The sequence below is a fragment of the Carcharhinus amblyrhynchos genome, chromosome 9, assembly GCF_965287045.1.
Source record: "Carcharhinus amblyrhynchos chromosome 9, sCarAmb.v2.hapA, whole genome shotgun sequence".
Taxonomy (NCBI): Eukaryota; Metazoa; Chordata; class Chondrichthyes; order Carcharhiniformes; family Carcharhinidae; genus Carcharhinus; species Carcharhinus amblyrhynchos.
The window spans coordinates 97110808-97122912 of record NC_137332.1 but is presented as its reverse complement, the minus strand read 5'-3'; the positions used below and the strand labels follow the sequence as shown (position 1 = coordinate 97122912).

The following is a 12105-nucleotide window of genomic DNA, read 5'->3' as shown; positions in this document are numbered from 1 at the left end:
TGGGTTTTGCAGCAACCTTTATGAGAATCCTTGGATGAAGGACATCAAGTCCTATGGATTTGCTCGAAATTCGTTCCTTCAATAATCCAACTGACAGCAGTCACCTTAAACTACTCATGTTAATTCTCCCTGTATTTCTTTCTACTTGCGGTGTGCAATTTATGTTCTCTAATTCGAAAAAAAAGCACAATGGCAAACGAAGTTTTATGCTGTTGCGCTGATCAAGCAATGCAGCTGGGCAGCAAATATGAGGGAGAGACCAGAACTTGGTTTCCCGCCTCCACAATTTTGTTGGCCACATTCTGACAGTAAGATCAGCGTCACGACCAGGAAGGGTGTGAAGTTGATTGCAATACTAGTGACACACTTAGCAGCCCTTGAGTAGTTGGCAAACGCCAGACAGTACCCATGGTGAAGTGCCAGCATGGCAGCCTGGGACACTGCAGTGCCTGCCTGACAACCCCTTGGCATCATCGCAGTGCCAGCCTGGCACCCTGCCTGTGCCCACTGGACACCCTGGCACTTCTTGTATTGCACCATGACACTGCCCACCAGGCACCAGACATTGCCAAGTGGGAGGGTCAATGGGTCGGGGCATGAGGCTTCGGGATCAGAAGGAGCAGAGGCAATGGAGGAATGCAGGGCAGTTGTCACTGAGAGAAATATTTAGGAGACCAGCAAAGCATTCTTGCCAAAATTTGTTGCCAGATTGTTTGGTCTGTTTGACCTATCAATTGTAGCCAGCTCTTCCCTCATGCCATAGTATTTGGTAACTTGAAAATTCTTGCTTGGATTGGATATGTAACTTGCAAACATAATGTGGATATCAGTTGTATTATGAGCCGCTTTTAGAATCATGAATTCATGGATACGTACAGTGTAGAAAAGGCCCGAAATTCGCGCTAATCCTATTTTCCAGCACTTGCCACATATCCTTGAATGTTATGATGTTTCAGGTGCTCATCCAAATATTTCTAAAGGTTTATAAAATTTCCAGGTTCCACTCCCTTTCAAGCAGTGCATTCCCGTCTCTCATCCCTCTGTCAGTGTTTTTTTTCTCAAATCCCCACTGAATCCCCTGGCTCTTAACAAAAAACTATGTAACTTTTGACTGGCTCCTCAACCAAGGGGAACAGCTGCTCCCTTCTCACTCTGTCCATTCCCCTCATATTCTTATACACCTTAATCATGTTCCCATTAGTCTTCTCTGCTCGAAAGAAAACAGATTAAGTCTATCCATTTTTTCTTGAGCCTGTGTGTCTCTGAGTGAGTGTGTGTGGGTGAGTGTGAGAGACTGAGCGAGTGTGTGTGTGTGTGTGTGTGTGGGGGGGTGGGGGGTGGCGTTAGTGTGCGAGTTTGAGTGAGTGTGTGAGGATGAATATGAGACACTGAGTATGTGTGTGAGGATGAATGTGAGAGACTGTTTGAGTGTGTGGCGGCGGGCGGGAGAGACTGAGTGAGTGTGTGAGAAACTGTGAGTATGTCGGGGTGAGTGTACGTCTCTGAGTGGATCTTTTACTCTGAAGTTACTACTTAAGACGCTCGCTTTGCACATACTTCATTAATTTCACAACCTGTCCAGCCTGGAAATCGCAGTGAAAGAATTTCACACACTAAGCTGCAACGGGGGTTGGGGACTGATGGGTGGAGCTTGGATTCGGGGTTCGGGGCCTGCATTTGAAGTTCCGGGTTGGCAACCAATGGTCGAGTTTGGCAATTAGGGATTCAGGGGCAGCAATGGGAACAGTGGTCCATGGCGGGGAGGGAGGCAGGTGGGAGGAGTGGGTGGAGGTTGGCAGATCTCCCAGTATGCTATATCGACTGTGTACATATAATACCAGGTGATCGGGTCGCCTGCACAATGGCGTCCCTAGCAATCTGCAGTCTGCTTCTTGGCGTGAATAGTTTATGCCACTCTTCCGGCTGACGGTATTGCACAGAGTGCCGTAAGCTATTGTCACAGAGCTTGGCAGAAAGTCGGGAGAGAAAACCTCCCATTTTCGCGCCGTGTGACTTGAGATGTTATCTGAGGAATTTCCGCACAATATATGTTTCAATGTCTGCTGTTTACTCGTTCCTCATGAAAATTTTCAATGCCTCTGCCTCAAAGAGGCGATTTTTTTTAGCCACTGTTTTCATTTTGTATGTTTACAAAATATTGTTTTTTTTCAATTGCATTACATTAATATTTGAAATATATTCCTGACTAATTTATTGTCATGTTCGTTTTCCCATTTTATAACACTCGTTGTTTTATTGCTGTTATCTAAGATTATTTATTGGTTATTAAATTATAAGTCTTTTGTAATAGTATTCTTAACGTACATAATAAAACCAGGATCGATTTTACTTTCGATTCTTTGTTTTCTGACTTGTCAGAAAAAATTGCTACTTTTTACTGCCAGACGTTTTGGTCTTTTTAGTCTATCTATTGTAGGTCTCCCCTCAAAGCGATGTAGTTGATAACTTTAAGATTCTTGCTTGGATCAAGTCTGTTACTTTCAAAAGTAGTATGGATGTCAACTGTATTGTGGTCATTTTTTCCCCATCAGACCTTTTGCTCTGAAATTATGGCTTAACCCTCCTTCTTTACACAACTCTAGATTAAAAACTAACATCATCCAAAATTTGTTTCACAACTCGCTGTGTAAGGAAACTCAATGAAAGCATTTCATAAACCAATCTGCCAGGGCATATTACCGTTGATTTGTCCAACCGAAATGAATAATAACATTTCCTGCAATTATATTGCATTTTTTATAACTTTGGGTTACTTATTCCATAATGTTCTGTCCAGTGGTATAGCTACTGGTTGGGGTGTGTAAACAATACCGCCAGCATGTTCTGGCGTTTGCTGTTCCACCCGAACAGTTCCACATTACCTGGAATGTAACTGTGTTCTAATGAAAGTTCAGAGACCAAAATATAAACTACGTTTTTTTCTCTCCACGATTGCTGTCAGACCGGCAGAGAATTTTGCTCCGTGGACTATGGCCAGTTAACCGTTGGACGCAAAGTTGGCGCCACAGGCTGATATTGCAAACTCTCGAACAACATTGCGGCTATCAGCCACGCCCTGAATAAAAGTCAATTCTTGCAAATAACAATCCCAACTTCAACATTCATTGCCTATATTCTAAACACTCTGACGTGAAGACATGCCATTGTTATCCCACCGTCGCAAACTCAACACGCTGGATCTCTGTCACTAACTGCACTGCTGTCCAACACGGCTTTTCAAGGGCGAAAAGAGATGGATAATAAATGCTGGTGAAGCCAGTGACAAACACATTACATGAGTGAAGAGAACAACCGCACTGATGAAAGTAAAATGTTGACATTTAAGTGTTCGGAACACTGAAAATGTGGTTTTTCGTCCACAATCCAAATTTCGTCCCCTATCTATCGCCATTGCCCCTCTGCCGAGAAATACTCTGACTATGTAGAGGGCCATACATGTTGAAATTCCGGTGTCATGTTTCATGAGAAAATTCCGAACCTTTTAAAAAAATTTCAACGGCGATAATATTGCTTTACTGAACGCCTGCTGGAGGTACTCTGCTGATAAACCGTTCACCCATAAGTTGTCACTTGCTAGCCACATTTGGAATATTGTGAACAATTTTGAGCCCCGTAAAGAAAGGATGTTCTCGCCGTGGAGACGGCCTGAGGTGGTTCATCAGAATGATCCTTGCAATGAAAAGCTTGATGCAAAAGGAGCCTTTGAGAACACTGGATCTGTACTTTACCTCAGAAGGATGATTGGAGAAACTTATAGTAGCTCAGAAAAATGTTAAAATATCAAGGAATTGAGACATTAAACACTGATTAGCAGGGAGCAAAATTACTCGAAATCAATCTTACATACTGGCAAGGACAGTGTGAATATAAAGATTTAAACATAGCTATATTTCAACATATATTTCTGATTTAAAGCTGTATTTTGGATTGTTAAAACGTACGTTGGTGCATGTAAAAACAATCTGTACACTTTAGCCAAAAGCAGGTTACCACGAAGTCTAATGAGACAAGCTTCATATTGAGATGAACCACACTTTTTAGAAAAATGAAAACACAGAATGTGCAAGTTCTTATCAGCAAAAACTATAAGCAGTAAGGCTCCCACAGCGACTTTCTGAATTGGGTTATTCCTACCATAAGACCACAAGACATCGGAACAGAATTAGGCCACTCGGCCTATCGCGTCTGCTCCACCATTCAATTATTGCTGATTTTTTTTTGCATCCCAATTCCCCTGCCTTTTCCCCAAATCCCCGGATCCTCATATTAATCAAGAACCTATCTATCTCTGTCTTAAAGACACACAATGATCTGACCTCCACAGCCTTCTGTGGCAAGGAATTCCACAGGTTCACCACTCTTTGGCTAAGGAAATTCCTCCTCATCGCTGTTGAAAACGATTGTCCCTTTAGCCTGAAGTTGTGCCTTCTGGTTCTAGTATTTCCTACTATTGTGACATCCTCTCTATGTCCACTCTATCCAGGCCTCCCAATACTCTCTAAGTTTCAAAAAGATCCCCCTCATCCTTCTAATCTCCAACGAATACAGACCCAGAGTCCTCAACTGTTCTTCACATGACAACCATATAACAGGCATCTGGACACACTTTCCAGATAAAGCAGGTCTTCTTAGACGTAAGAATGTAAATCTGCCTGGTTCGGCCATTGACCAAGCAAGAGCCGGTGAGAATATTAACTTTGTCTTTTGTAGTTAATTGTCAGGTGTTGCTAGGAATAGGGGGTAGGAAGCATCCGAATTCTACGGACCAATGAAATCTCATGATGTCAGAGGGCAAAATGAAATTAGCTAAAGTATATGACAACAATGACTGATTTGTATTCAAAATGATTGGCTCGTACCAATCATAAGGGGAAAATGTAAATTTGAGAACGTATAATCGATCTGTCCAATGCATTGTAACTTCAGAGTGGTATTGGAATGCTCAAAGCCAACAGAGCCTTGGGTGCCTTGACCTAACTGTGTCATTAAACTGGTTTGTAAATTGGTAAGGCCGACAAAGTTATTTTCACCATTTAAAGCAGTGGATAATTCAATCAAGAAAAACCTACACATCTTTACACACAGGTAGGGTCTGAATTGTCTCTCTCCGTTCTGAATATTCTGCTGCTTGTAAAATGGATGACTAAATGAATCTATTTTAATGATCAGCTGGTAAGCAGCATATCTTCCGTATGTGTACACACGAACTTCTAGCCAGGATGGGAAACTCAAAGACTTCCCACAGCAAAAACGGCAAACGGATTTTATCAATCAATCACCCCAACAGAATCAGAAAATTCCCAAATACTTTCAGATGTGTTACCATTCTATAGAACCTTGGAAACGTAGAATCCCTGCAGAGCACAAAGCGGCCATTCAGCCCATCGAGTCTCCAGGACTTTCCGAAAGAGCATCCCACCCATGCGTCATGGTTAATGGTGTTCATCGCCCTTCACCACAGACACGGGAAACGGCTCAAGGTACGCTGACCGAGGCTCTAAAAAATGAAGCACTTCAGTTACGAGGAATTGTCGTTCAAGCACTGACGATTAGAAGATGACAAGCAAGTGCTTTTCCAGATGAGGATGGATTTGGAGAATGTTAAGACCGAATACCTGTCCTCTGCTTGTGAGTCAATATCGAAGGATCGTGGATTCAAGTTTGTTGAAAGAAAATATAGACGGCGGTCAGAGACACCATTTTCACTCAGAGTGGTAGAAACTCGACGCTATGCTTTAAGAGTGTTGGAATATATATTTCATGCATAATTTAAAAAAATTCTAATTCTCTTATCTTATGACGAGGATCTTACAGAGTCAATGAATAAAAATACCACTCATAGGAATAAGCGCAAATTCATACACGGACATGCACGACTACACCTACGCACACACTCGAATGTATCTGTAATTGGACATAAGTAATTCAGATAAAAGCGGTGAGATCCAGGAAGAAGACAGATCGTTTCTTTAATTTTGTTAGACATTTCGAAAACACTGTCAGAAGAGTAAACATCTAGAAAAAAGCTTTGGGACATTATTCCGGGTAAGAGATTATACAGGGCAAAGGAACGTAGTTAAATTTCATGTGAAAAGTAATACACCTTGACAGAAGAGCTCGAAACTGAGTGGGCAGAACCAATGGATTTCTAGCCCATCACTTCAACCACTCGGTCACGACGACAGCTAACGATATTTTTCCCAATCACTCTTTGTGCAAAAGCATTCTCAAAAGAGAATTTAATTGTTTGGTCTTTGGTCCTGAAGATTAATGTCTTTCATCATTCTGCTTGTTGGAACCATTTGGGAAAATGATGGTGGGAGGAGGGATTACGCCCCTCAAGGGGGACTGACCAGCAGAGGAATTTGTTCCTTTGCACGTTGCCTGCCAATACGATCAGCAATATTGCAGTGCAGGTCCGTCTTTATATGGTCCTGCTGAGTTTGTACTGATCTCTGAGGCAATGCGCCCATTTGGTACTTTGAATGCTGAAGCTTGCAGTCCTGAAGGATTTGACAGATCTCATCTGCCGTCCTGCCTTCATTGGTCTACGATTCACTTAGGTTGCTCCCTGGATAATAACCAGCAAACTGCTGGACATCCAAAACCTCTCCCTGGTCTCGCAGGTTGATATTGTAAACAATTCTCTTTCCATGCTCTTAAGCCCTTGATCAAAACTGTCGCTATCAGCCACGCGCCAAATAATAAAATAAAATCCTTGCAACCCACAATCCCACCTTCAACATTCCTTGTTTATTTTCTAACCACTCTGACTTGGAGAGACATCACTGTTGCTGCACTTTAACAAACACAATACACAGGAACTCTATCACTAACTGCAACGTGGATGTCGCTACACGATCTGATGTGGTTCAAGAAAGCTACGCAACACTGTTTTCACAAAAATGAATAAGGATGACCAATAAATGCAGTGACAAACACATTCCATGGATGAATAGACAAACGGTACTGATGGGAAATAAATCGTTATCAGTAAGTACTGGGAAGACTGATATTATGGTCTTTTGTCCCCACTACAACTCTGTCCCCTCTCTGTCGCCATGTTTCCTCTGCCCAGAATTTCGGGAATATATACGTATCCCCTTTTATATAGCAGTTTTGGCGTCTCAGGATTGTTTTACAATGCACAATATTTGTGGAACAATGAAAAAAAAAACTATTGAGATATTTGCACTTTTTCAGCGTATTTTCATTCTGGAGAGTTGGGTGTATCTATGCATTGTTTCGCGACGTATTTTTTTACTCTTTTTAGCACTATCGACTGTAAGATAGGAATGTATCGGCCAAAACAAAAACAAGCGAGGTCAAAGTCAGGCAATTAACTGAGCAAAGAACAAATATGTATGTGAACAAGTCAGTTTTACATCGGGATCATGAAATCAATTGGCAGTGCGTCACACGGTGAAATACACGCGCACAAAAAAAATCAGCAAACCTTAAATAAGAAAGATCAACATCAGTAGGACACGAGAAGTAACAAGGCTTTTCTGACCAGGAATTGAACCCGAATCAACCACTAGACCATCAGGGATTAGTGACTTCAATAAATGAAACGACTGAATCCAACAGAGTACATTCCAATACGTTTCAGTTCCTCTGAAGGTGCATGCAGATTGGGTTCATGATTCTGCTGTTGTCCGTCTTGTTCAGGTTTACATCTGTTCTTTGCGTTGTAGCTTGCCTGAATTTGACCTTATTCGGTTTTTTTGGCCCTCTTACATTTCCATACCACTGAAATAGAAAAATATCGGCAAATACCACATAATAACACACCCATCTCTCCGAAACAATGCACTGATAAATCCACAATCGCTGTGCAATTATCACAATATTATACAAATATTATATACATTCGAGCTATTTTACATTGTACCACAATCCCGAGACGCCCAAACTGCTACATAATAGGCGCCAAATAAATTCAGTTATAGCTTTTGGAAACGCCAGCTGATTCGATTTATATTCCATATTTCTTATGCAATTTTAATTTTAGGGGCTACAAATACATTTTGATTAGATTTGCTTTGACTCATTATTGTCACACGTATTTATATGCAGCGAAAAATGTTGTTTCTTGCACGCGATACAGAAAAGGCACAGCGTTCATTGAAGAGGAATGGAGAGAGGGCAGAATGTAGTGTTACAGGCATAGCTAAGTTGTGAAGAAAGATCAACTTGGTGTGAAGTAGGCTCATTCAAACGTCCGATGGCAACAGAGAAAGAACCATTCGTGAGTCGGTTGGTAGGTGACTTCAGACTTTTGTCTCTTTTGCCCGACGGACAAGGTGGAAGAGAGATTGTCCGGACAGCGTGGGGTCCTTGATTATGTTGGCTGCTTTTCCGAGGGAACGGGAAGTGTAGATAGTATCAATGGAAGGAGGAAGGTTAGCGCGATGGACTGTGCTTTATTCATAACTCTTTGTCGTTTCTTTTGGACTTGGGCAGGGTAGAAGCCATACCTAGCTGTGATTCAACCAGAAATAATGGTTCTAGGGGGGAATCTGTAAAAGTTAGTGAGAATCCTAGCGGACATGCCAAATTTCCTTAGTCCCCTCAGAAAATAGAGGCGTTGCTGGGCTTTCTTATCTATAGTGTTGACATGGGGCACCGAAAAGCTTGAAGGGAAATAGTATGACCAAACGGCGGACATTCAAAAAGAATCAGATAAAGAAAGCAGGACAGAGCAAAGCGTGCTCAAATAGGAATACCCATTAAGTATAGATACAATTAGATTCGAGGATTTTGGGAGGGACATCATGAACTTTGGGAAGACTAATATGAAAAGTGGATGAATGATAAAGGCATGATTTTTGGAAACTGTGATTTTGGAAGATGACTTGGTTTACACTTACACAACTTTCAAGCTGGAAAATCATATTGATTATTTTTCCTTATACCAGAGGGAACATTACTTATATGGCTGTACCTTCGTAGGAAACCTCACGTTTAAACTTGCTCGCTACTTTTCAACACAGACACGATAAAGAGCACAACTGACGTTCACTGAGAGGCTGTCAAGAATTAACTAGTTCATTGTGATGAATTATTTGGAAGTTCGTGCTGTTGTACTTCAAGGTGGGACAATTACATAATTTAGAATTGGTTTTCCAGATTAAGAAAGGCTTGGAGGGAGTTCAACCGCCTGTTCTCTGCATGTACGTCAACAACTCAGGTTGGTGGAGCATACTTACTGACAGAAGGCATACAGAACATAATCAGAGACACCCTTTTCACTCGAAATTGGTGGAATGGGAAAGCTTAGTCTTAAATATGGCAGAATATAATTTTATGCATAATTTTAAAAGAGAATTTTGAATTTAATTGAAGATGAATATCTTACTAAGACAATGAACAAAAAATTCACACACAGTTGCAAGCAGAAAATCGAACACAAAATGCATGAATACGTGTTCACATTCAGGCATATAAATTTGGTGAATAAATGCAAATGAATGAGAATGACAAAATTAACCTATGTTGTAGAAAAATTTGGCAGAACATCCCACCGAAGACATGACTGAATACAGAGAATCTCTTACTTTGTGAGGAAGAGTGAACACGTAGTCGGCAGGATTCGAACCTGCGCGGGGAAACCCCAATGGATTTCTAGTCCATCGCCTTAACCACTCGGCCACGACTACAAGAGTTAGTAAGTATGAACTCACACTCCACTAAAAAGAATGCCCAAAATGTGTTTTCGTTATTTAATATTTTGGTGCTGCATGTTAATATCATTCAACCTACTGGTTTCATGGTCTGGATTTTTACTCCATTTCTGATGAATTTCATTTAATCAATATTGTTTTTGTTGTCTATTTTTATCTGATTTTCAATCGTTCCAAAATGCGTTCATAAACAACACGGATCCGCACAAATGCAAGAGAGATAACATATTTATTCACAGCTATCACACTGGTATGCACACTAAAATCCAAATGCAAGCATCAGAATATTAATGAGAAATATTCATATATTTAGAGCCTGTTGTCATCCAGTACCTACAATAACTATGTTGATGGTGCTATAGGAATGCAAATATTTGTCTAGAGTAGAAGAACTTTTGTATTATTCTATCATTTGCAGCATTCATTCTGCTTTTAGTTTTGAGAAATTACCTTTGAAAATTATCATGTGGATTCCATTGGATAGAATGCAATAAATTGATGCGTGTATGCAGAATACTACATTGGAAGGCAATGAACAGTAGATGCAGAGGCAGTAAGTAAAGATGTGCAGTTTCATGAAAAACATAGACAAAAAAATGAAAAATGGGTGAGGTTTCTCGGTAGTGAGAACCGGCGGACTGTGGAGGATCAAAGGTATTTGGGCCCAGTGGTACAAACCCACGAACTGCTAATGGAAATGTAGGAAACATTTTTTAAGATCTCAACTTCCAGGTTGACACACACTCATTCCTCCTCTTAAGTATTTGGACACATCTCTGAATTTGATGCTGCAATTAGATCCCTCTGCCTGTCTTGCCTTTTCATTCTAATCATCCCGCACTTTCTGAGTAGAACAATAAAATCACATCCAACCATAAAGTTTGATCCAGACATTTTGCTTATTGATATCACGAAGGGAGGATAAATCATCGGCCACTAACAATGGTGGGAGGATCCTTGCAGTTCCGGCTGAAAAAATGGCGTTTTTTTTTCATTTTACAGTTTCTCACCACCTCCTCAATGGAAATTAGGGATGAACAATAAATATTGTCCCAGTCAGCGAAGTTCACACCACTTGAATGATTAAAAACGTCTGTTTACGTTTGTAATTGATATATTCATTTATGTTATATTCTTTTCCGCAGATATTTTCAAATGTATTACTTTTCCCCCCTTTATTCCGATCATCTTTATTCACATTGCAAAATATTACAGATTATGCACCTGGAAGACATTCTGGAAACCCGTTGCAAAGGCTTCCTTGACAGATGTCTTTTTTTCTCTGTCTGTTTCTGCATCCCATGGCGTTGCATGCAACTCTTTATTTTGCTGTTCACTCAGCAGCGTTACCATAACAACATGCCCAGCCTGAGCCTGAGGACCGATGATTGACGGCGGAATTGGTCGCTGGGAGAGGGCGTGAACGACAGAGAGAGTGAAGTAGGAAGGTGCTGAAATATTTCTCTCTTCGGAGATGTGCTGGATCTGGTGAGCGTTTCCAGCATTCAGCTCAGTGGGCCCCCAGCTTGGGACTGATGCTGTGAGGGCGGCCGGAGCGACAGCCACTCCTGGTGGTGACGCTGAGCTTTGTGAGGTCACAGTGGCTGAGTGCGCTGACGTCCATAGCGGCAGAAGCAGGACACCCAGCGCCGATACCACCATTCAATTCAACATTTCTGTTCCTCCATAGACGGTAATGGCTCCAGAAAATTAACAGCCTTGAATCATAAGAACGTGTCTGTTCCAGTTTTGGAAGTTAATTCATCCGCAGTCTCAAGGGCAGTTTTGAGGGAAAATGTTGCAGATTGCCTTTTGAATGAAGAGGTGCTTCCTGACATATGCTCCCTCCTTCTAGCCTACCCCCAAGAGGAATTCTTTCCTTTTTATGTGCCCTATCAATGCAATCAAGTATATTGCACTGCAGTTCTGGCTTTACGTATTATTGTTTATTTAGTGTGCTGCTGATTTTATACATGGCTCTGGGACTTGCACAAGTTTGAGCCCTTTCAGTATTGTACTTGGAATGGGCATTTTACAGTCATTTCTCTCTTCATGTCTTCATTAAGCTCATTTGGTCCGTTTTGCAAAACGTTTTGCTCCATGGACAGTTACCAGTAAACGGATGACCACCCAACGCTGGCCCCACAGGCTGACATTATGAAGACTTCTCCATACTCAAACTCGCTATCAAATTTGTCGCCATCAGCCAAGCCCGAATAAAAGAAATGACATAAGAACATAAGAAATAGGAGCAGGAGTAGGCCATCTAGCCCTTCGAGCCTGCCCCGCCATTCAATAAGATCATGGCTGATCTGTCGTAGCTCAGTTGCACACTCCCGCCCTCTCCCCATAACCCTTCACCCCTTTGCTTATCAAAAACCCATCTGCAGCCTCCACC

At 41.5% G+C, this 12105-nt stretch overlaps 1 non-coding gene across 1 annotated transcript; it reads right to left on the bottom strand.

The window, feature by feature from the left end:
- Positions 1-9601: 9601 nt before the first annotated feature.
- Positions 9602-9683, bottom strand: trnas-aga (transfer RNA serine (anticodon AGA)). The gene has a single exon. It is a non-coding gene; the product is annotated as a tRNA-Ser (tRNA).
- Positions 9684-12105: the final 2422 nt, after the last annotated feature.